This window comes from Podarcis pityusensis (genome assembly GCF_964106645.2).
Source record: "Podarcis pityusensis genome assembly, chromosome: 6".
Classification (NCBI taxonomy): Eukaryota; Metazoa; Chordata; class Lepidosauria; order Squamata; family Lacertidae; genus Podarcis; species Podarcis pityusensis.
Window position 1 is genome coordinate 32,762,727 of NC_138030.1, and position 24,459 is coordinate 32,787,185.

Genomic DNA, 24,459 nt, shown 5'->3' on the forward strand with positions numbered 1-24,459 from the left:
CTTCATAGTCACCTTTGACTAGACTTAACCGTCCAGGGGTCCTTTACCTTTACCTTTTCCCACATACCTCTGCTTTGGCATTAAAGGAAGAGGTATGACCATGACGTTGGACCACCCAATCTCATCTTGGTATGCCTGCTATGCCATTGTGATACTAACTGCAATACTAACAGCCATTTCCCTTAGATTCCACACAATAAAAACGCTGCAGAAACTGTGGTTGTTTCATCAAGTTGGGAGCAAAACCATCAGCATGTAGCTCAGATGAAGCCATGGGGCAGCAATCAGAAAATCTCTGAACAACCAAGTACAAATCAGCCACTGATGGGTGTGGGCATGAAGTTAAAGGGGAAGAACGCAAGGATTATTCTTGAGGGGGGAGGGGAGAGGTCGAATTAAGAAAGAGTATCTTGGTGCAACAGGTGATCACCTCAACCCTCATATGGTGTGTGTATGTGTGTACACACACACACACACACACACACGGGGCCTGCCCCCCCCCCATTTGCTCTGCTCCACTGGCCCAACACCAGACACATTCTTCATCATCGCTCTGCAGGAAGCCTGCAGAGAAAGAATGGATTTCTGTAGATTATAGCAACTCAGCTTCCTCAAACTGCAAGTCTTCTCTGCTGCAGTGGGCATAACTGGAAGAGGCCAGCACTGCCCTGCTCCCCGACCCACATATTAATTGGGCAAGCCAGGTCGGCCTCCTCATCCAACCAAACACCAAGAAACTGACTTGGCATGCAGCAGCTGAGGGCTGGCAGGCAGGGGAACTTCCTTGTTTTGGGGAAGGGCCAATACAGTGCACAGTAGAGTCCCCCACATCCGGCTTACCCCTCTCTCACATTCCTTCAACTAACCAGAATCACAGAAATAGGCATTTCCCCCACACCCTCCAACTAAGACCTTTCCTGAATGCAACAGTGACACCATTTTAGAACATACACGACCCTGTAAAACCAAGGTTATTACTTCTATGGAAAGCATGCCTTCAATGGAGTGATTAGGTTGGTTTTGTTTCCACAAATAACTTTTTTTTCATTGCACATATCTGCTTTTGTCTGCTTGCTTGGGAGCTGAAGCTGACTTTATTTTTATTTATATATTATGCTTACTTACAGGCCATTCAAATTGTGCTCCAGGCACTGAGACCAGCCTGCTGGTGAGTACCCACTCTTCTTACTCTAGAATCTCATTCTGAGTGTTCGTGGTTCCATGGCTGCACTATCACAATAAATAGGAGGATGTGTCTGTGAGGAGGGCACACTGACATGTCTGTGCTGTTTTATTGAACCTGTGGAGGAGCCATATGAAAGAGGCATTTTCCTCTGCCCCCAGCATAAGTATCTCATTATGAAAGTGCATACTCATTAAAATATCATCCACGATTGAAAGCATATTTTTCCTTAAACCTCCAGGCAGCACCCTTACCATATTCCCAAACTTCTTGGATTTAATTAAAAAGAAATCTTACCTCCTTTAAAACTTGTTTGAGCTAGGTTATGTTGAGATCAGTTTCTCATCTCATCAGTTTCTCATGGAGGTTTTAGGTACCATACATAGAAGTTTTATCAGGCTGGCTCTTCAGGAGAGTTTGTTGGAGAGCAGCAGGAAATGAGTGGACCTCAGAACTAGGAGTGGGGAAGAATGAGGGAAACTGTAGAAGAACATCAGTATATCCCACTTGGTGAAAAAGTGATGTTTGTATTTTGAAGGCCTATTTAAACAATACAGTTTTCAGAAGACCCCTAAAAGGAGGCAAGGGTGGTTAAAGCACATTTAACACACAATTCAGTGCACACGGCTTCCCCCAAAGAATCATGGGATTTGTAATTCATGATCACAGAGCTACAAACCCCACTAGCTTGTTCTGAGAGACCACCAACACTGTAGCTTACAAATGCCCAGGCATGAACAGATTATATGAATATACTAATATATTTCTTTGCCAGGTTGTTACGTAGACTGGTATAATATGTGATTTAGCTTCCACCATTTCCCTATGCAGGCAATTACACTGGATCAAGAATAGGGAAACTGTGACCCTCCAGATGTTGTTGGGCTGCAAATCCCAACACCCTGTCCATTGCCCAACCACATCTGGAGGGCCACAGGTTCACCATTTCTGCCCTAAACAATGCTTTTTTTACTACACACACACACAAATCAAGTCATCTGCCTTTCCTCTTCATTTGTATTGTCATCCTGCTGAATATTTGCAGACAGCTGTTTTTTTCCAAAGGGGCGCGGGTGGTGCTGTGGTCTAAACCACAGAGCCTAGGGCTTGCCGATCTGAAGGTTGTCAGTTCAAATCCCCGCGACGGGGTGAGCTCCCATTGCTCGGTCCCAGCTCCTGCCCACCTAGCAGTTTGAAAGCACTTCAAGTGCAAGTAGATAAATAGGTACCATTTACAGGTACTAACATTGTACCGGATAACATATCACGGCTTTCCTTGTAACTTAATTATCTGAAGCAAAGGTAGATCTAGATTCCAAAACTCCTCTCTGAAGCGTTTCCTTCATCCTAGACAACAGCTCAGCTCAGCTCTTTAACTCTTGCTTTGTTATGGTAATGTCACAAAACTGGGATATGAAGCCAGGCTGCCTATCATTGTTGGAGCAGGAAGAGCAGCCTCGGCCAATGCTTTTGGAGAAATGAGGGAAGCTCAAGCTCCAATCACACTTATATGGGAGCAAGCCCATTTGAATGCACTGGGGTTTGCTTCTGTGTAACGATTTATAGGCTCCAACAGCACATGAAAGCTTTTTTTGCTGGGAGGAGCGGCTGCTGGATTCTATAAAAGAGGCAATAGCTGTGAAACCTACTGATTTATAGACATGAAGAAGAGAGGAAAGCAAACCCTTTCTGAGAGTGGGGTTGGAAAATATTTTTTATGCCATATGTGGCTGCAGATGGGGGACTAATAATAATAATAATAATAATAATAATTTATTTCTACCCTGCCCATCTGGCTGGGTTTCCCCAGCCACTCTGGGCGGCTTCCAACAGAAGATCAAAAACACATTAAAACATCAGTCATTAAAAACTTCCCTAAACAGGGCTTGTTTTGTTTAGGCTTTAGCCAGTTTTGTTTAGGCTATAAAGGTGATCCCAAGTACTTCCTTGAACAAGGTTCAGAGACAAATAAGAAGCCAAGGCAGTATTCCCAAGCATTCTGTTTAGGTGGGCTGGGGAGATCCTGTTCATCAGCTGTAGCTTCCAAGATTGTCCTCGGGGGTACATAAACTAATTCAAATGTCAGATTGAAGTTACATGTCAGTGGGAATATCTGAATCAGGGTAGCATGTGATTTAGATGCTGAAGCTGTGGTTGGAATCAAAAGGAACACATATGGTTAGGGATGTTAAAATAAAAAAAATCCTTCCAGTAGCACCTTTAAGACCAACTAAGTTAGTTCTTGGTATGAGCTTTCGTGTGCAAGCACACTTCTTCAGATACACGAAAGCTCATACCAAGAACTAACTTAGTTGGTCTTAAAGGTGCTACTGGAAGGATTTTTTTTATTTTGACTATGGCAGACCAACACGGCTACCTATCTGTAACTGGTTAGGGATGTGATAGGGTTAGGGATGCAGTGCATTATATTTGCCGTTGACACAGCTGCTCAGTCACAGAAATGGAAGCTGAGTCCCTCCATTTCCTGATTGCCTGTCTCCTTTCCTTTGATCTTGAGGCCCTCTATGTACAACAGAAACTCTTTCTGCAATAACCCATATAACTTCAAATCACCAGATTGGGATCCAGGAGCTAGGTTTGGGCTAGAGGCCATAATCAGCCCAAGGAGATAGGGCACTAAGAGTAAAGTGGGGGAGGGGATGCGGTTATCATACACCACCCTGCAGAGCCACAGGCAAGACAACTGGTGGAAGTACTAAGAATTACATAGGAATATAAGATGATCCTGCCGGATCAGACCAGTGGTGTATCTGGTCCAGAATCCTGTTCTCACAGTGAACCAGATGACTGTGGGAAGCCTGGAATCTGGTGCCACTATGCAGGTTGACGGAGTGGAATATGATTCCACCTAGAGTTAGCAAACTCTCTGCTTTTAGCTCCAAAGACTTCCACATCACCAGCATCTCAGGACCTAACTCCAGTATACTAACAGCAGCATACTCTGTCAGACATGCAAAGCAGCCTCTAGGGTTTGTAGAGCTGACTATACCTGTTGGTGCTAGTTCTTGCCATACTAAAACAATCACCACCATTAACCTCCCCACCTGCCCGCCCAATAAGCAGCTTTGTTTGTTTTCTCTTTGTTTTCATTTGCATCTTACCATCACACAGTCTGGTGTGCCATTTGGCTTCCTGAAAATCCCAGCTTTTGGGTAGGCAGTGATGTGATAAAATATGGTAGGCAGATGATCTTTTCCTACAGAGACGAACCGTAAATGATGACAAAGAAGACAGAACACATTCCCAGAGTGAGCATTTAGTTATATTTATTGGCTCATCCATTTAAGGCCAAGCAAAAGCAGGGAGGCTTGAATTCTGTCTCAGAAAAAGGCACTCAGTCATCTGCAACAGTCTTACTCTAATTTCCCATGTAAATGCCATCACAGTAGCACACGGAGCAGGGCAAGGCATCATTAATTTCAGAAACTCTCTTGCTTGAAGAGTCAAGGCAATACTGAACATGGGAAAACAAAGCTCTGAATTAAGGTCTTCCATATTAACAGGCTCCCAAACACCAAGATTGAAAAATCCAATAAAAGACATTTTATTTATAAATATTATTATTTATTGAAAGCATTTATTTTTTTTTACCCTGCTCTTCACGTAAAAAAGGCTATCGGAGCAGCTAACAAAAATCTAATCTAAAGAAACACAACACTCAAGGAAAGGGGATTGGGAGAGAGGAGCAAAAATACTGCTATGGATTTTGTGGGTACCCTGACTCCCCCATGTTGTGGGTGCCCTGACCCCCTCTAGATTCCTGGGTGCTAGTGTTTGATCAGTGCTTTGAGAATGTAGATGAGCTGACAGCTGTTTGATAGTGTAAAAATGCCTGCCAACCTTTTTCTGCATCAGGGTATCACCAGGAAATATGCCATCAAGGGGAACAAAGGCTGATGATGGCCAGTCATCCACTCATTGGGGAAGTCATGACGATGACAGGGTTAAGCCTGTGTGAGACAGGGAGGGGTGGGGCTCCTCCTCCTGCTGTGTGTGTTATTGCGCAGGGAAAGAAAAGGTTGAAGGTTTCAGCGTGGATGACATAGACTGAAGGGAAATTGTGGCATTTTGCGAAAGGTTTGAAAAGTGGGGGAGAATTGGGGGCAACAGAACTCTTGGCCGCCTGGCTAGAGCAGGGTATAACAAAGGGACAGGCAGCATGACTGGTTCTTCTGTTTGTAGACCTAAGCCTGCTGCTCGTAAGAAAGGAGCAAAGATAATAATGAGTTGTGAATGCTCTGAACTCTCTCTCTCTCTCTCTCACCATATAGACACAGGTTGTCAATATGTGTAAATAAACCACGTAGCATAAAGACACTACAGTCTCCGCTGTGCCTAATTTCCAAAGGAAACCCCAGTTAAGTGCCAAGACCCCTGGAATCTCGCACCAATCCTGGAGATTGGGGTGACCCTAACAGTATTATAATGACAGATAGGTAGCCGTGTTGGTCTGCCATAGTCAAAATAAAAAAAATCCTTCCAGTAGCACCTTTAAGACCTTTAAGATTTCAGAAATAGACTGGAAAGAGAAGCTGCTGAATTACAACTCATTACCAAACTTAAAACCATGGAGAAACCTGGTTTGAACAAAGACATTGGATTCTTATCCCATTATACATGACTAAGCCATTTCTCACCTTCTCACCCCTTGCCTTTTCCTGTAAGACCCATTACAGTCGTTAAGAGTCGTCAGCAGGCTCATCCCAGCTATCTGCCAATCTCCCATTCCCACCACCCTTCTGAGTAATACCCCTCCCCACCTTCTCACTATATAGAAGGATCTGGCAACTTCTGTTTCAGTGTATCTGAAGAAGTGTGCTTGCACACGAAAGCTCATACCAAGAACTAACTTAGTTGGTCTTAAGGTGCTACTGGAAGGATTTTTTTATTTTAGTATTATAATGGTTGGCTTTGTTACCCAGATGGCTAGAATTATACATACTATGTACTGACCTGCTCTCCTTATTTGCTGGCTTGCTCTTCTTTTCTTTCTTCCATTTTGCTGTGCCTCTTCTCCTGCTGCTTTGTCTTCACGAGTTCAAGTTTAATCTGATTCTTTTCACTTCCCTCAGGGCAAGATGGTTCCTCAGAAGCCCCTTGGGTGGCGGTTAGGGGAAGGAGGTGCTGCCACTGGGAGCTGGTGATCATACAATTCAACTAGTGCTTCAGTTTGCATGTGGGCAAAACCAGTAGTTCTGGATAGGGTTATGGGGAACAAATTTCAATTCAGTTCACCTACCACATTTGCACTTCCCAAAACAAAATGAAATGCAGCCATCAATCAAAAGTCACACTACTGAGAATTTTCGCAAAATGAAATGCAGCCATCAATCAGAATTCATGCTACTCCAAATTTTGCAATGCAGCTTTCTTACCAAAGAGAATATTCATAAGTGTGGGGGTGAGTATTGTGTGGCAGCTGTAATGGTGCTAGTTCTGCTGGTTGAAGTGGTCTGGTGGGCCAATAAACTGCTACCAAACCGTTAAGGGCTTCATACACCAATAGTAACACCTTGAACTTGATCCTGGCATGGGATCCATGGTGCCAAGCAGGAATGGCAGGATCTGTCAGAGGAGGAGCCCGAGGTAAGGGGTGGAGTTAGCTCAGTCAGGGATATGGATTAGGACCCTACCCATGGATATCAGATGTCTCAGAAATGGAGGGGGAGCTAATTGAGTCGGTCCCCACCTCACCTCCTGAGAGTGAAGTTCCCATGGTAGCCAAGGAACCGGTTGGTCAATTGGAGGAGCCAAACAGGTCAGAGGGAGAGTTGGACGCCCTAAGGATGCACCACGATCAGTGCAGGTGTGAGCAGACTCAGCACCCCTCCCCCCTAGGAGCGCATGATAGTAAGTTCAGTCTTGCTCGCTTGTAAATGATGGGCCCCACCTTGCTTCTTTAAAAGTAGTGCAGAGTGTGTGTGTGTGTGTGTGTGTGTGTGTGTGTGTGTGTGGTGTTAGGACATTTTTGCCATAATAATAATAATAATAATAATAATAATAATAATAATTTATTTATACCCCACCCATCTGGCTGGGTTTCCCCAGCCACTCTGGGTGGCTTCTAACAAAATATTAAAATACAATAGTCCGTCAAACATTAAAAGCTTCCCTGAACAGGGCTGCCTTCAGATATCTTCTAAAAGTCTGGTAGTTGTTTTTCTCTTTGACATCTGGTGAGAGGGCGTTCCACAGAGCGGGTGCCACTACCGAGAAGGCCCTCTGCCTGGTTCCCTGTAACTTTACTTCTCACAGTGAGGGAATTGCCAGAAGGCCCTCGGTGCTGGACCTCAGTGTCTGGGCGAAACGATGGGGGTGGAGACGCTCCTTCAGGTATACTGGACCGAGGCCATTTAGGGCTTTAAAGGTCAGCACCAGCACTTTGAATTGTGCCCGGAAACATACTGGGAGCCAATGTAGGTCTTTCAAGACTGGTATTCTAGATCCCATTGATGTGTCCAATGAACCTTGTAACCTGTATGAGGCAGAGATCATTTGCTGATTTCTTTAATAAAATTAAAATTCTGTACTAACTGCAGTTTCCAGGTCAAGTGCAAGGGAAGCCCCACATAAGGTATGTTGCAGTAATCCAGGTTTGAAGTCAGCAATGCCTGAACTACCAAGCTCCCTTATTCCAGGAACATTCAAAGCTGCTGTACCAGGCTCAGCTCCTAGCCACTGAAGCTACCTGGTCTTCTAGTACCAAAGCTGGATCTAGAAGCACCCCCAGACTGTGTACCTGCTCCTGAGTGCTGTCCCCATCTAGGACCCATTACATTTCAGCATGGGATGAGCATGGTTCCTCTGTATATTTGTAATTCCTCAACTAAAATATTGAGACCCCTGTGGGCTGGTGGGGAAAGCTGCTTGAAAAATAGGATCAAGTCTATCCTTTGGCTCTTTTGATCATATAAAGGAAAGTATGAAATAGATTTTTAAATGGATTCATGCCTCCAGCATCATACATAAGGACTAACAGGATTTGTTATGCGGAATGCAACACAAAGGACTGAGTCTTCCCTTTTCACCTTTGATTCCCATGCTTTGTGTATAACATTCATTGTTGCAGCCAGACGGCATGAGCTACCTATGGGGACCATGTGGCGAGGTTCCTGGGATATTGGCTTTCTCTAGATAGCTGTCTCTGAGGGCATAGTACTGGGGACGTAGTTCCTAAGATGTAAAGGTAGAAATAGGGACAAAGGGGAGAAAAGAATCAGAGAAAAGAAGTGAAAAGGAGCCAATCATCAGGGCTGCAGTAACACCATTGATGGGAAAGCTACCCTCAACCTCTCCTTGCATCCTGGGTACAACAGGGTCTGGGTTTAGGTGATGCAAGCATGGTCTCTTTCCTACTATATTTATATAAAAGTATATTTATATACCACTTTATATAATCCGAAAATGGATTGCACAAACAGAACAAAACGCCACCAAATAGCAGATATGAAAACTGTAAACATGAACACAAAAGGAGCAGAGTCGAAACCTTTAAAGCCACGCAGAGGAGGAATGTTTGCACTGCCTGCCTAAACACCACCAGGGATGAGGCTTTAATGATTCTTTGCCTTCATTGATCCGATTGCAGAGACATTGCCTTGCTTCATTCGTGGACTTATTATGGATGAAGAGGAACAGACTCCAATCACTCAGGAGGGGCATTGTGCCCCTGCAGATGGATCACCTGTTTATTTAGCATTCTTCCTGGTTTGCTTGTACAAAGCTCACGTGGTGGTCCGACTGTCTCCAGTCTTCATTCAGCATTCCTTCTGATCTGTTTACGAGGCAGTTGCAGGAGCATTCATCCTGCACCCGTCCTTTACATGTATTCCAGCTAGTCGTTCTTTTCCGTTCATTTCCCCATCACTTTTCAAACCACAAAAAGTCTCTCTCTGTGATTTTTAAAGTGGATTTGTTGTGCTAGAGCAACAGAGACCTTTAATCGGCTTTAAATGCACCAGTCTAGATTTCTGGTATACAAAAGGCAGGCTAGAGGCACCTGTCAGGTGGGCGAAAGGCATCTGTGGCCATTGGGCACACTATGTGGTCCCCGCTTGAGAATCAGTGGCCTGGGGAAAGAATGAGGAGCCTTGTGGCATTTGATCTCATTTCCCATCATGTACAACTCAGATAATGGGTGCTTAGTTGGGTGTGTGTTTGGATTGGAGGAGGGGAAACATTCCGGGGGAGGCTTTTCTTTGCACAAGATAAAATGCCTTCAATAAATCCCAGATAACTTTGGGGGTGAGCATGGTTTTTATCACACAAAACCAGGCAGCAGCAGACCATCCCAGGGTAGCCTTGTGATTTTCATGAACGTGGCTTGTATGAAAATTGAGTCGATGAGCAGCATAGCTCGGAAAACCCCAGTGCTTGTGACAGATGGCAGCAATTCCGAGGATTCATAAATGGCGATAATTAGGGCTATTAATACTGCTCTATCTCATGGGGGGGGGGCAAGCAAAGCATTCCCCACAAATGTCTGCAAAGCAATATGACCTTTGAGGACAAAGTATGTCAGGAAGGGCACATGCTTATTCATGCTGGTGCAAATCTTGTCATAAATTCATCTCAAATGGCTGGCCTTGAAGCAGTACCAACAAACTATCTTTTACATTGCATTCCAGTGGATTGTACCAAACCCCAAAGCCCTAAAATTACTTATTTATAAGGTTTCTATTTCCACATGCAATCTCAGGGCTACCTAAAACACAGTAAAACAAAATACACTTTATAATGCAACCTATCCTCCTCCCACTTAGGTCCCCCTTCAGCAACTGAGCAGCCTGGAATCATCTTGACTTTCTTAGCCTCAGCTTAGTTTGTCTCAGGGCTCACCCTAGCGTGGCCAAGTGAGAAAAAAAGAACAGGGCTCCTGTACCTTTAAATCATGGTTGTGTACTTGTTTTCAGCCAGAGGGCCACATTCCCTTTTGGACAACGTTCTGGGGGCCACCTGCCACTGGTGGATGGGGCCAGGGGCAAAGCAACAAATGTGAATTTTACCTGTAGGCTGATTTCTACACACTCACACACCCCTCCCTTTTATCATCCACTCTCAGACCCTCCAAGTGTCCCTATTTTCCAGGGACATCCCTGATTTGGGAAAGCTGTCCCCATTTCTGATTTGATCCTGGAATGTCCCGCTTTTCCTTAGGACATCCCTATTTTCATTGGAAAAATTATGGCGGGTATGGAGTTATTTTACTCCTGAGCTGTCTAAAGGCAATCCTGTATAGGGAAGGTTGTTTTTTTAAAAAAGGTTTAATGTTTTTATATATGTTGGAAGCTGCCCAGAGTGGCTGGGGCAACCCAGTAAGATGTGTGGGGTATAAATAGCATAATTATTATGGAACAGGACATCCCTATTTTCATCGGAGAAATATTGGAGGGTACGCAAAAAGAACTCAAGGAGGGCGCAAAGCATGCTTGGTGATGGATGTGACCTGCCTCCTGGACCTGAGGCTCCTCATCCCTAAGCTACACCTTACAAAATTCCCTCTTCTACACAGCTTTTAAAAGTGCAGAGGGCCAGCCCTCTTCTCCACCCAGCCACCCTAGCTCACCATGCTCAGGAGCTCCGTATGAGGGATGTCATTGCCTTGTGTGGTGTAGTGGTTAAGAGCGGTAGACTCGTAATCTGGGGAACCGGGTTCGTGTCCCCGCTCCTCCACATGCAGGTGCTGGGTGACCTTGGGCTAGTCACACTTCTCTGAAGTCTCTCAGCCCCACTCACCTCACAGAGTGTTTGTTGTGGGGGAGGAAGGGGAAGGAGAATGTTAGCCGCTTTGAGACTCCTTCGGGTAGTGATAAAGCAGAATATGAAATCCAAACTCTTCTTCTTCTTCTTCTTCTTCTTCTTCTTCTTCTTCTTCTTCTTCTTCTTGTGAGATTCTTGGTTGACAACAGGATATTGGGCCACATTTACAGTATTTATTTAGCATGTTTAGCAGCAAATGGTCCCAGGGCACAAATGAATATAACATGAAAAGCATACTTAAGAATATTTTGAAGGCTACATAGAACATTGTGTCATACATAAAACATCAGTTTTTTAAAACTACACGGCAGCGGGGAATGAATAAAGCAAATTCAGTCAATCAGCATTAAACTTCACACCTCCCGGAAGCCTGGGAATATGAATAATGCCATAAACAAGGAGCCACCACAGAGAAGGCCCTGCAACACACTTGTGTCCTGTGGATCCCATTTGGTGAAGGGATCATAAATAGAGCCTCTTCTGCTGATCTTAATGCATGGGCTGATGTCCCCTTGTGCTAATAATACAACAGGGCTCTGCTAAATTAATGAACATTCCTCTCTTTATTTTACTGCAAAACCAAAGTCCTTTTACACTGGAAGAAAATGAATTGAAACAGGAACTGGAAAAGTATGCATTTACAATTGAAGCTAAAGTCAATCATGCTCAGAGGAGACCCATTGAAATCAACAGGCTTCAGTAACAAATGTATTGATTTCAATGGATCTGGTCTGAATATTACTTAGCTGGGTATCACCCAATGAGTTTATTCTTAGAGCAGAATCATAGAATCTTAGAGCTGGAAGGGACCTAGGCCAATCCTCTGCAATGCAGGAATCTCAGCTAAAGCATCCATGACAGATGGCCATCCAACCTCTGCTTAAAAACTTCCAAGGAAGGAGAGTCCACCACCTCTCGTAGGAGTCTGTTCTAGAATGCCAGGGCCAGCAACATAGCATCCTTAGGCACCTGCAGATGTTCCAGCACCCCAGCAGGACCCACCCATGAATTCTGTCCAGTATATCTCTAGGCCAGCGCTAGCCACCATTTTAATTTCCTACTAAATCCCTGCCTCTGGTAGTAGGTGAGCCCACTGGAGGGCCCTCAAAGTGCCCTGCAGACTGCTCAAACAGGAGTTGACATTGGTTTAATAAAAACACTTTATTTTTTTTTTTAAAGCAATTTATTAAATTTTACAATAAAAATAAACATGATAAACAATGTAACATTGATCTTAACATATTTTCACATTTTCTTTGGACTTCCTCACATCTCCCGCTCCCATTTTCATCGTTAAAACATTTTGTCAGCAATTTATCCTCTTATTTAAATTCTTATATCCCTTCTATATTTCCTAATCTTATAATTCTCAGAAAAAGCTAAATTTCACAGTCTTACTTATTTTCTTAAAAACTTCTAAATTTAGTGGTGCTCAGTTATTTTGATCTAGCATCTTATTTAACATTCACTCAAATTGCAATACTTTTGTAAATAGTTCTTAAATTTCTTCCAGTCCTCCTCAATCCTCTCTTCTCCCAGGTCACGGATTCTGCCGGTCATTTCAGCCAGTTCCATGTAGTCTATCAGTTGTATCTGCCATTCTTCCAGTGTGGGTAGATCTTGAGTTTTCCAGTGTTTTGCGAGAAGTATCCTTGCTGCTGTTGTTGCATACATAAAAAATGTCTGGTCCTTCTTTGCCACCCCTTGGCCGACAATACCCAAAAGGAAAGCCTCTGGTTTCTTAGTGAAGGTATATTTAAATACCTTTTTCAGTTCATTATAAATCATTTCCCAGAACGCCTTCACTTTAGGGCAAGTCCACCAGAGGTGGAAGAACGTTCCGTCACACTCTTTGCATTTCCAACACTTATTATCAGACAGGTGGTAAATTTTAGCAAGTTTGACTGGGGTCATATACCATCTATAAATCATTTTCATTACATTTTCTTTCAGGGCGTTACATGCAGTAAATTTCAATCCATTACTCCACAACCTCTCCCAGTCCTCAAACATGATATTATGCCCAATATCCTGTGCCCACCTTATCATAGCCGATTTAACCGTTTCGTCTTGTGTATTCCATTTCAACAGCAAGTTATACATCCTTGAAAGTACCTTAATCTTTGGTTCTAACAATTCTGTTTCTAATTTCGATTTCTCCACCTGGAACCCTAGTTTCTTATCATTTTTAAAAACTTCTTTAATCTGAGCGTAATGTAACCAATCTCGCACTTTGTCTTTCATTTTCTCCAGACTCTGCAATTTCCAATTGTCTCCATCCTTTTCTAGTATTTCCCAATATTTTGGCCATTTAGCCTCCATATTGGGTCTTTTTCGGGCCTTGGCTTCCAAAGGTGAAAGCCACCTTGGTGTTTTATTTTCCAGCAAGTCTTTATATTTTGTCCAGACATTAAACAATGATTTTCTGACAATATGGTTCTTAAAGGCCTTATTTGCTTTAACCTTGTCATACCATAAATATGCATGCCATCCAAAGGTATTGTTGAACCCTTCCAAATCTAACACATCAGTGTCTTCAAGAAGTAGCCAGTCTTTTAGCCAGCAGAACGCTGCGGCTTCATAATACAACTTTAAGTCTGGCAGGGCAAAGCCCCCTCTTTGTTTTGCATCGGTTAATATCTTGAACTTAATTCTGGGCTTTTTGCCCTGCCAGACAAACTTAGAAATGTCTCTCTGCCACTTCTGAAAGCACTCCGTTTTGTCCAAAACCTGAAGTGTTTGAAATAAGAACAACATCCTTGGCAATACATTCATCTTGATAGCAGCAATTCGGCCTAACAAAGAAAGTTTCAATTTTGACCAACTATCTAAGTCTCTCTTAATTTCTGTCCAACATTTTTCATAATTGTCCTTAAATAGACTTAGATTTTTTGCTGTTATGTTTACCCCTAGGTATTTTACTTTTTTAACCACATTAAGTTCCGTCTCATTCTGAAACCGTTCTGACTCTGTATTAGTCAAGTTTTTCCCCAAAACCTTAGTTTTCTGTTTATTTAATTTAAATCCAGCCACCCGACCAAAGTCATTAATCAATTGTAATACTCTTTTCGTACTGGGCTCTGGCTTCTGCAAGGTCAAAACCAGGTCATCTGCGAAAGCTTTTAATTTATATTGTTTCTGACCGACCTGAATTCCTTCCACCAACCGATCCCTTCTAATCATGTTCAATAGCACTTCCAGAACCGAAATAAATAACAAAGGGGAGATAGGGCAACCTTGTCGTGTCCCTTTTTCAATTTTAAACTCTTCTGTAACCACATTATTAACTATCAGTTTAGCTTTCTGTTCTGAATATATCGCCTCAATCCCATTCTCAAAACCCCGTCCCACTCCCATCTCTTTCAAATTTCCCATCATAAATTTCCAGGAGATATTGTCAAAGGCCTTCTCCGCATCTATAAAAATTAAAACTGCTTTTGTATTTATGTCTGTTTGCAAAAGTTCCAAAATGTCAATAATGTTCCTTGTATTGGCAAACAGATGTCTTCCTGGGAGAAAGCCAGCCTGGTCCTTATGAATTACTTCATTTAAAACTTTTTTAAATCTATTTGCCAAAATGTCTACAAATATTTTGTAATCCACATTTAAAAGAGAGATGGGACGGTAGTTCTTAAGTTGTGTCTTTTCAGCTTCCGACTTTGGTATTAATGTGATAAACGCTTCCTTCCACGACTCCGGTGCCCTCCTCCCCTCCATAATTTCATTGCTGACCTCCATCAAAGGTTGTATCAAATAGTCTTTCAATGTCTTATAGTACTTGGAGGTCAGCCCATCTGGTCCTGGAGATTTGCCAAGTTGCATGTTCTGGATAGCTTGTTCGATCTCCTGTCGTGTTATTTTAGAATTCAGGGTTGTCCTATTTTCTTGTGACAATTTAGATAGTCCGTTTTTTGCCAAAAATTGTTTAATCTCAACCTCATCTTGCGGCCCTTGGGTGTATAGTTTTTTGAAGTATCTCTGGAAACACTTTCTAATGTCCACTGGATTCTGGATGTTTTTTCCATCAACCTCTAAGTTTGTAACAGTATTTAATCTTTGTCTTCTCTTCAACTGCCAAGCTAGCAGTTTTCCACATTTATTCGCCGACTCAAACGTTTTTTGTTTCATTAATTTAACCTTCCATTCAATTTCCTGATTTATCAATTTAGAATATTGTGTTTGATAAAGTTTAATTTCTCTCAGAGTTGGCTGTGACTTCGGATTCACTCTTAATTTCTTCTCTAATTCTTTTATTTTATCCAAGATCTTATCTTTTTTCTCATTTTGTGTTCTTTTCTTCACTGCATTCTGTTGTATCAAGAATCCCCTCATTACAGCTTTGCTTGCGTCCCAGATTATTCTTTTTTCCACCATATTATTCATGTTTATCTCAAAATAGTCCTTCAAAACTTTTTGGGCCTTCTTGGTAATTTCCTGATCTCTAAACAAATTGTCATTCATCTTCCATCTAAAGGATCCAGTTGGTAATAGTGTCATATCCATCTTTACTGCATTATGGTCGGAGCAGGTCTTTGGGCAGATTTCCACTTTTCTGACCTTAGGTGCCAGGCCTCTAGAAATCCATATTTGGTCGATTCTTGTCCAGGTCAGTTGGGCTTCAGAAAAGAATGTTCCCTCTCTTCCTAGTGGGTTCTTTGTCCTCCAAATGTCAATCAAATCCATATTGTCAATCATTTCGAAAAAGGTTTTAGGTAGTCTGCCGTCTTTTATAACATTTTGACTTTGTGACTTGTCCATGTTAGTTGATACGACCCCATTCATATCTCCCATCATTATGATGTTGTTGTAGTCTAGATAGTCCAGCATTGTCTCCTGCAGCTTCTTGTAAAATTCCGATTTCCCTTCATTAGGTGCATAAATTCCTAATATCAGCAGTTTCTCTCCTTGATATTGTATCTCAATAGCCAAAATTCTTCCATGTTCATCTTTAAACAGGAATTTAGGTGACAGGCTCTCTTTTGCATATATCACCACGCCTCTCTTCTTAACTTTGTCCGAAGATACAAATTCCTGGCCCAATCTTTTATTTATTAACACTTTTCTGTGGAGCCTCGTCACATGTGTTTCTTGTAAACAAATAATGTCCAATTGTTCTTTTTTTAATATATGAAATATTTTCTTCCTTTTTTCCGGAATGTTACAACCATTAATATTCCAGCTCAACAGTTGCAGAGACATCCTGAACTATCTGGTTATTTTTCAAGGGGTGGTATCTTCTCAGGGTCTTCAGGTTCCACAGATGCTGATGTTGGTACTGGCGTTGCCTCAGGCCCAGAAGGTAGTTCAATTCTTTTTTGAAGGTCCTCTCCGTATGTAGACAGGAATTTGTCTCTCTCTTCAAGTGTTCTCACTTTGACCTTTCTCCCTCTAAAGGTAAAAGATAATCCTTGGGGAAATTCCCACCTGAATGGAATTGCGTTGCTCCTTAGTAGTTTAACAAGTTCAGAATAGGCGGCTCTAAGATCAAGCAGTAGTCTTGGGATATCTTTATAAATTTCAATTCTTCTATCCAACACCTCCAGTGATTTTACAAAGTGTAGTCCCAAAATCTTATCCCTTTCCTCCTTTGATCTCAATGTTATCAAACAGTCTCTGGGCCTCTCCTTCTTTATAAATCTTCCAAGTCTGAAAGCTGACACAATTTTAAAGTCCTTTTCTTCCAAGTTCCAGAACTTGGAGAATTCTTTGGTCAAAAACTCAGTTAGATGTCCTTCTTCTGCCTCTTGTAGTGATCTAATCCTTAAGTTGTTCTCACGGTTTCGCAGTTCTATCATCGAGAGATAAATCTGGTGTTCCCCGACTTGTTTAGTGAGTGGTCTTACCTCTTGCTCTAAATTTTCAAATCTTTGTCTGGTGTCCTCAGTCAATTTCCGATTTTCTGCTGAGGCCTCCGTTAACTGTCCAATTGCTTGTGCATTCTGTACCACTTGTGTGGTTAATTTATTTAGACATTCTGTGTTTTTATCAATCTTTGCTGATTGCGCATCTGCTTTCTTGTCCAAAGCTTCCAATTTTTCAAAAATTTTGTCTAGTACAGAAACAGATGCTCCTGAGGCCATATCTTCCAGTTGTAACTGCTCTGCTTCGCCCTCTCCCTCCACTTCTGAGGGCAAAGTAGGCACAGATGATCTGCGTGTCTGTGAGGCTGAGGTTAGAGTTGTTAGAGTTGTTTGTTTAGCTCTCCCTCTTTTTCTTGTGCCACTCATTCCAACGTTATCTGTCAGTCAAGGTCACACTGAGTTGTTCCCATGGGAATGGAAAGGTCCAGAGCAAGCAAACAGCAAGGGGAATCGAAAGTAAAAAGTGTATGTAAAATCACTGTTATAATCCAATCCTCTAGAGGGAGCTTAATCTGTCTTTCAGAGTCTAATTTAATGTCCAAGAACCTTCAAATACAAATGTTTAGCAGAGTTTATAAATGGTCACTTTGTTGCAGACAGTGCTTATTTATCTCCAAAAAGAATGTTTCAAATTTAAAAGGTCTCAATACCCTCAGATTGTTTCAAGTTCCAATATACAGTATCCGAATCTGCAGTACTGACAGCTCCCTTAGTACTCAGGCAGCTCCTGATTCTGGGTTTCACCTTCTAGTTTGTAATCCAATAAGAGGAGGAAAGTCAAGTGCAAATAGAAATCCCAAATCTTTAGCTTAAAGTCTTTACTTTAAGATGCAAGTTCAAATAGATGCTTAGATCTGTAAAACTTAGAGTCTCTTTCTTTCAGCCTCCACTCCTCCAGCTGATTGCTTTTTTTTTCAAGTTCAATGGCTGCGGAAGACGGACTTCCTGCTTCCACGTCTCTCCGCTCTCAGCCAAGTTCAAGCCAATTTAAGTTTCCCTTTTAAAGTCTCAAATTCAAGTGATTCAGTCTTTTACTCACGAGTTAGTTGCTTTTTCGTCCGGATCCGTAATTTAGCAGGAAAAGGGATCAGCGCTCACCGACAGTAGCAGCGCGGCTTCGCTCCTCAGGCTGTGAAACAGCTCACAGCGCCGCAACCCCCCTCCGTGCTCCGGAGCCCCTTACGGGGTTCCTTCTGCACTTGGAGGGTCGCTCTAGGCGCCCACCGAGCCTCAAGACCCCAGGCTCTTGCCGCCTGGGGTTTTCCAGAGTGGGTCTCCGCTTCGCCGTAGTGGACGACCCGTTGCCTGCGGAGCCTCCTCTCCCGTTCAGAAGAGGACCGCCATTGCCGTTCGCGCCGCCCCCGGAAGTCACTAATAATAAAAACACTTTAAATTCATCCTTCTAGTTAACACGACACAACATTGCCTTGTAGACAAGCTTTAAAAGAAAGCCCAAAAGTCATTTAGCAATCAGTGATGGAGGGAAATGGATGGGAATTGTTTTGCTTTAGCAGAAAGAGACTTAAAAATGGGGAAAAGTACCACCCCTAACTGCTGCTTCTCAAGTGCTGTCCCTGAGAGGCTGTTAGGGCATCAGTGCAGCCCCTCCATAATCAGAGCAAGAAATGAAGTGTCTTCACAAGCAATTTAATCCATCTGCTCAGTGGGGAAAATAAAAGGCGGTTCCAGTGTTTTCTAATTAAGAAGTTAACCACCTCCACAGCTGAATAGGCCCAGGCTGGCGCTACCCTGCAGGTCCTCATCCTGCAAGCAATCAGCTGTGTGATGAGTCTGGAAAATCCTGTCACATAGCTTGCTGGATGCCTTGCACTCCCCTTGATGTTTCGCTACCCTTCCTCTTTGTACTGTGTTGACATTCATCATTCACCTTCCTTAGAAAAATCAATTACCATGCAGGAGCAGGTAGCTTCCAATGTATGCTGTGATGTGTATCACATAGCAGAGCTCAGATGGGGTTAGGAGTTGGGAGTTAGTGTGCTGTTGTGGCTGAGGGTGTGATCTGTATTCCAGGAAGACCTTGGTCCAAATTGCATCTTGGCCATTCAACCCGTTTTCAGCAACTTGCTCATGAAATATGGGGATAATGTTAGCCTACCCTATAGGACTGTTGTAAGGGATATTGAAATAGCGTAAAGGATGCTAAACCACCATCACTTATCAGGGATCCTGTAATTGCATCCTGCACTGTAGATTCTGCACAGTGCAGGCGTTTGGAATTATTGATCTCCAAGGTCCCTTCCTATTCTCTTATTCTACAGGTAAGCCCCCATGTTTGAATCAGCGAGAGTTTATGTCTCCCACAGCACCAAGAAAGTATGGGAATATAAAAAGGAAAGGAGAAATGTCATGCCATGTGTGCAATAAATCTGTATGTTTTTAAAGGTGCCATGGGATACCCTTGTTTTATGTCTTAGCCACTCTCGGTGCAGCCCAGATGTAGACCACCCCCTGTCAATGTTCAATACAGTGGGGTGCATCTTAGACAGACAATCCCAAAGGACAGAGCCAATTGTAAGTGCTCAAAGAATGGGACACAAAGTCGCTGCTGTGTTTGTACCTGCAATAATGGTACTGCCTAATTTAAAAACTTTGTAGCAGTTATTCCTAGTGTGCTGGGAAAGCAAATATGGTGAGTTGTATTTAATTTCTATTTAAATTCTAGTAATTATGTATATATCTGCATATATACATATAAATCAGCACATGCAAATTGCATGCTCTCTTTTGTCCTCTTTTTCTGGTGATGCAAATCCTCCTTTTTGGCAGCGCATGGGCTTCTTACTTGTGATCAGTATAGACCTCTATCAGACTCAATGAACATATGAAGCTGTCTGAGTCCGGGCATTGGTCCATCTAGGAAAGTGGTGTTTACTCAAAATGCATTTGCTCTCCAGGACCTTAGGCGTAGGTTTTTCTCAGATCTGGAGATGCCTGAAAATGCCTTTATGATCTTCTGTATGCAAACCATTTTTCCTGAGCAATCTATTGCCCCTCCCCAGGAAGACATTAATCTTGCTTAGCCTATAGGTCCTAACATCTGCACAATGGCACAGGCTAAGAAAAATACACCATGTTTGGAAGTTCCAGAAAGACTGCAGCTAAGAATTCTAGGCACTGAAAATCTCCCATATTAACCCAGATCTCTGCAATTGCAGTGAAACAGCTGAAGCAAATTATATTTGCATTGGTGTCTGCTAGCAATCCAGTATGCTTCTGTATAGAAAACCCTTCACTTGTCTTTAGACCATGTTGTTATCAGTTTTTATCTTTGCCAACACTCCATCCTAGTACAAATCTTTGCATATTTCTGCATGCAAAAATGGTTATTTATTCTAGAAATAAATGGAGATTAATATTTTTTTTAAATGATGGATTTGCACATTGCCATCCATGTGTATAACTCAATCAACTTGATGTAGTATGTGGAAAAATACAGATCTGAAAATTCCTTTTGTATGTACATTATGATGTGGTATTGGAGGTCTATGAGTTATTTTTCTATGTCTCTTTTAGTGCACAGGGTTACTAAAGGTAGGCGTAGAATTAAAGTTATACACACTGTGGGAAATTGCAGTCAAACATAACTATGCCTGAGAGCTAGTTAGTGTATGAAGGGGTTGGGACCACAGAGTTCTGTTCCTAGACACACTCCCTTTCCTCCATGAGCGTCTTTCTTTTCCTTTCTCTCTGCACCACTTTCTCTCTGGTTAAGTTTGCTCTCAAACTTAGAAGACATGTTTGGAACTATATTCTGTATTTTCTTCCCAATAAGAGTTTGCCTGTGTTCTCCTTGCAGATGCATGGAACAACACATGTATCAGACTTTTGAATCTGTAAGTAAAGAATTTTAAACTTAGAAGTGTGTGGTCTGTTCCTTGCAAAAGGAGTAGAAAGAGGGGAGCCTTGTAAATGGGATAAGGTAAGTCTAGTAACATATATTCCTAACACTATGCTGCTGCTTAACTTTTGTGAGTTTAAACTCTGCTACTGGAGCTCTCTCCTGTTGGAAAGTCTGTTCATGTTTTGAATCCAGACAGCCAGCTGATTCTTTGTTATCCATCCCATACACGCAGGCCACAGGGATTCATATATTTGCCTTCCCCGTGCACAACTGCACATGTAATCTCATATTTGGTTTTCATGCTTTGCAACTGAAATACCATTCTTTTCTTTGGCGTTTTTGGCTGTGCACTAAGGCAAGTGAGAACTTTTCCCCATTGTGCAAGAAGTACAAAGAAATTAACCTCAGAAGACTTATGAACTACAGGACTCCACTCCTGTAATTTGTTTCTTGTTAAATTTGTGGTGTAGGCTGAGGCAAAAACTAATGCCAGGCTTAATAAGGGAATCTTGTGTCTCTGAGATGAGAAAGACCTTGGCTAGAATCAATTAGCTGGTTATGATCAAATCAATGGCAGTTTGGAATGGCTTCTCCTGCTGCTGCTGTACATCTCGAGCCAGGCAGCTTTATAGCCTGACCAACTTCCTTATAGCATTAGCTACATTTCTTCCCCTTATTGCATTATCAATTATTTTCAGAAATCAATTGAAATCAATTTTTCTGGATGTGGAGGAGGGTTGGAACAGACTGTCCCATTTTCAGTAGGCACTTGTGTGACACCCAGACATAGAACCTCTAAATATTCCTGCCTAATTGCTTGCAATTTCAAGCACCTTATCCTAAATGGGAATTATTGTTCAGAGCAGAAATGTTGACCTTCTCAGTTCAGTGGCAGAGTACTTGCTTTGCATGCAGAACGGCCCAGGTGCAATCCCCTACATCTCCAGGTAGGGCTGTGAATGTCCACCTGAAATCCTGAAGAACTGCTGCCAGACTATACTAAACTAGACAGAGCAGTGGTCTGACTCAGTATAAATCAGTTTCCAATGTTCTAACTGCAGTGAACAAGAGAACCTAGGGGACAATCCTTTGCATGTACTCAGAAGTGTTTGTTACGTTTGATGAGGCATACGATCACAGCCATGTAGACCAAGCCTAGGAAAGTTTTTATGGAAACATGGACACCTGAATTCAATTGGACCTACTCTCAGATGTGAACAGGACTGCATCCCTAATGTATCCACAGTGCTTAGTAAAAAGGATGGAAGGCATTTCTCTTGCTTCACAGCATGTTTCACCACCTTGGGCGGTGGGAGGGCACAGCAGCCATCCAGTTGAAACCAGTGTTGGAAATCAGACCCAAGCTCCTTTCCTGCATTCACACAGCAACATACAACCTCCAGCAGGGGTGATAATGTGGATGTGTTGTGTAGTCCACTTGCTGCCCTCCAGATTTCTTGGCCTCCAACTTCCATCAACCCCAGCTAATGGCTAATGGTCAGGGATGGTGGGAGTTGTAATTTATGACACCTGAAAGCCACCACATTGGCTACCCAAGTTATAGTAATGAGGAAGCTTAGGTTCAAACAGAAGAGAAAGGTTCAAATTAAAGCTCAGACAACTGACCTAAGAGGATCTGGAGTTTTCATTATTTGTGAATCTCACTCTGCTATCATTTGATATTGGGCAGACTGTAAATATTTTAATAAATTGTAAAATAGCAAAGTGGCTAAAAAATTGTCAGTAACAGGTAAACCCACTGCTAAAGAAAGGCTGTTATTCCCAGGCAAGTAAAATTGTTTCTATTTTAGGATATCTTTTTCTTCCTGATAGTCAACTATCCCAACATAGATGTGCATGCTGTTGATTTTATACACACATCATGACACACTAGTACCCCAGCCTATGGTATTATTACTCTACTTACATAGCCTGTATGGTGTACTTTATACAGAAAAGTGGGGTGTAAAAACATTGTTTTGTTTTTTAAAAAAATCTGTTGGCAATTTTTAAAGCAAGAAACTGAAGTTATATGAGGCATGTGCCATGGGCTCAGTTCTTGTGATGTAACATGTGGATAATGTGCTAAGAAGCAAGTTGACACACAAACATTTCATCACTCCCCTCTATGCTAAATTAAATCAGTGCTTGACAACATATAGCAGTGTGATTTTGCAAACCAGTTTATACTGAAGCATTTGACATTTTTATTTGTTTAAACTTTTGAAACAAAGTTATAAACTGTTTAAAGTGCAGTTTATAAATTCTTGAATAAAATAGTGTTTATGGCTCAAATCCTATGCACACTTACCTGGAAGTATGCCAGCTAGAAGTAAGGTTACTTCTGAGTGCACATTGTGCTGTAAATCTCATTGTCTGATCTCTCAGCTGTGTTCCTAGTTCCAAATATGTAGGATAGCCCTAATTTAAGTTAACTATATAGAATTGTATTTTGCACATGCTCATAACGCTGTTGGTGAAATATGCACCAGAATATAAACCAGTTCCTTATAGCAGATCACACATTGCACTGGAGCAGAACTGTGATTGCATCAATATTTTATATCTCACAATAAAAGAAATTGAATTCTCTGGACCATAACCCTTTGTCAAGCTAGAGGGAGGAAAGGGGAAATGACTGCTGTCATGCCCTTGTCTCTCTAACCCTGCGGGTAGGGAACCTCAGGTCTAGGGGGTAAAATGTAGCCCTCAATACTGTCTGTGGGCCGCCAGCCCCCTCTGAGTGCTTTTATTAGCTGGCGTAGTGGTTACAGTGTTGGACTAGGACCTGGGAGAGCAGGGTTCAAATCCCTACTTGGCCACTAAGCTCCCTGAGTGACCTTGGACCGGTCACAGCCTCCCAGCCTGACCTACCTCACAGGGTTAGTGTGGGCAACAAATGAGGTGGGGGAGAACCATGTCCACGACCTTGAGCTCCTTGGAGGAAAAGAGGGATATAAATGCAATAAAAAAACAAAACAATAGCGTCCTTGAACTCTGTCTGGCGAACAGAGGACAGGGAGGAGTGTAAACTAGCCCTACAGTACCAAAGTCACGTAGGGACGCGGGTGGTGCTGTGGGTTAAACCACAGAGCCTAGGACTTGCCGATCAGAAGGTCGGCGGTTCAAATCCCCACGACGGGTGAGCTCCCGTTGCTTGGTCCTTGCTCCTGCCAACCTAGCAGTTCGAAAACACGTCAAAGTGCAAGTAGATAAATAGGTACCACTCCGGCGGGAAGGTAAACGGCGTTTCCGTGCGCTGCCCTGGTTCGCCAGAAGCAGCTTAGTCATGCTGGCCACAGCTGTAGCTGGCTCCCTCGGCCAATAAAGCAAGATGAGCGCGCAACCCCAGAGTCGGCCACGACTGGACCTAATGATCAGGAGTCCCTTTACCATAAATGCAATAAACAAACAAAACAATAGCGTCCTTGAACTCTGTCCGGTGGATAGAGGACAAGGGAGGAGTGTAAACTAGCCCTACAGTGCCAAAGTAACGTTCCTATTCGCTGCTGTGCCCCCTGCTGCCTCGAGCTTCACCCACCGCAGGGAAAGGCATGTGGCCCCCAGGGAGGCTCCAGGCGCCTGCTCTGCCTGTCCCGACTTGGCCCTCGCCCGGGGGAGGGGCTGAGGCGAGGCCGCCCCCCGACCCCCTCGCCCGGGCCAGGAGGCCGCCTTCCGGATTTCCCTCCGGGATCACCCAGCGAGGAGGGAGGGAGGGAGGGCCGGTCCCATCAGCGCTGCATGCAGCCGGATGTGAGAAGCATGACAATTGA

General features: G+C 42.9%; 1 protein-coding gene across 3 annotated transcripts in view; it reads left to right on the plus strand.

Annotated features, from left to right (window-relative positions):
• The window catches only part of SYT2 (synaptotagmin 2), a 155,371-nt gene that overhangs the window by 60,150 nt on the left and 70,762 nt on the right, over positions 1-24,459 (plus strand). For 2 of the 3 annotated variants that reach the window (XM_081009871.1, XM_081009873.1), the window contains exon 2: positions 1,128-1,168. The exons of the other annotated variant lie outside the window; for it this stretch is intronic. The gene's annotated coding sequence lies outside the window, so the exon portion shown is untranslated. The remainder of the gene's footprint in view (positions 1-1,127; positions 1,169-24,459) is intronic. 3 annotated transcript variants of the gene reach the window in all.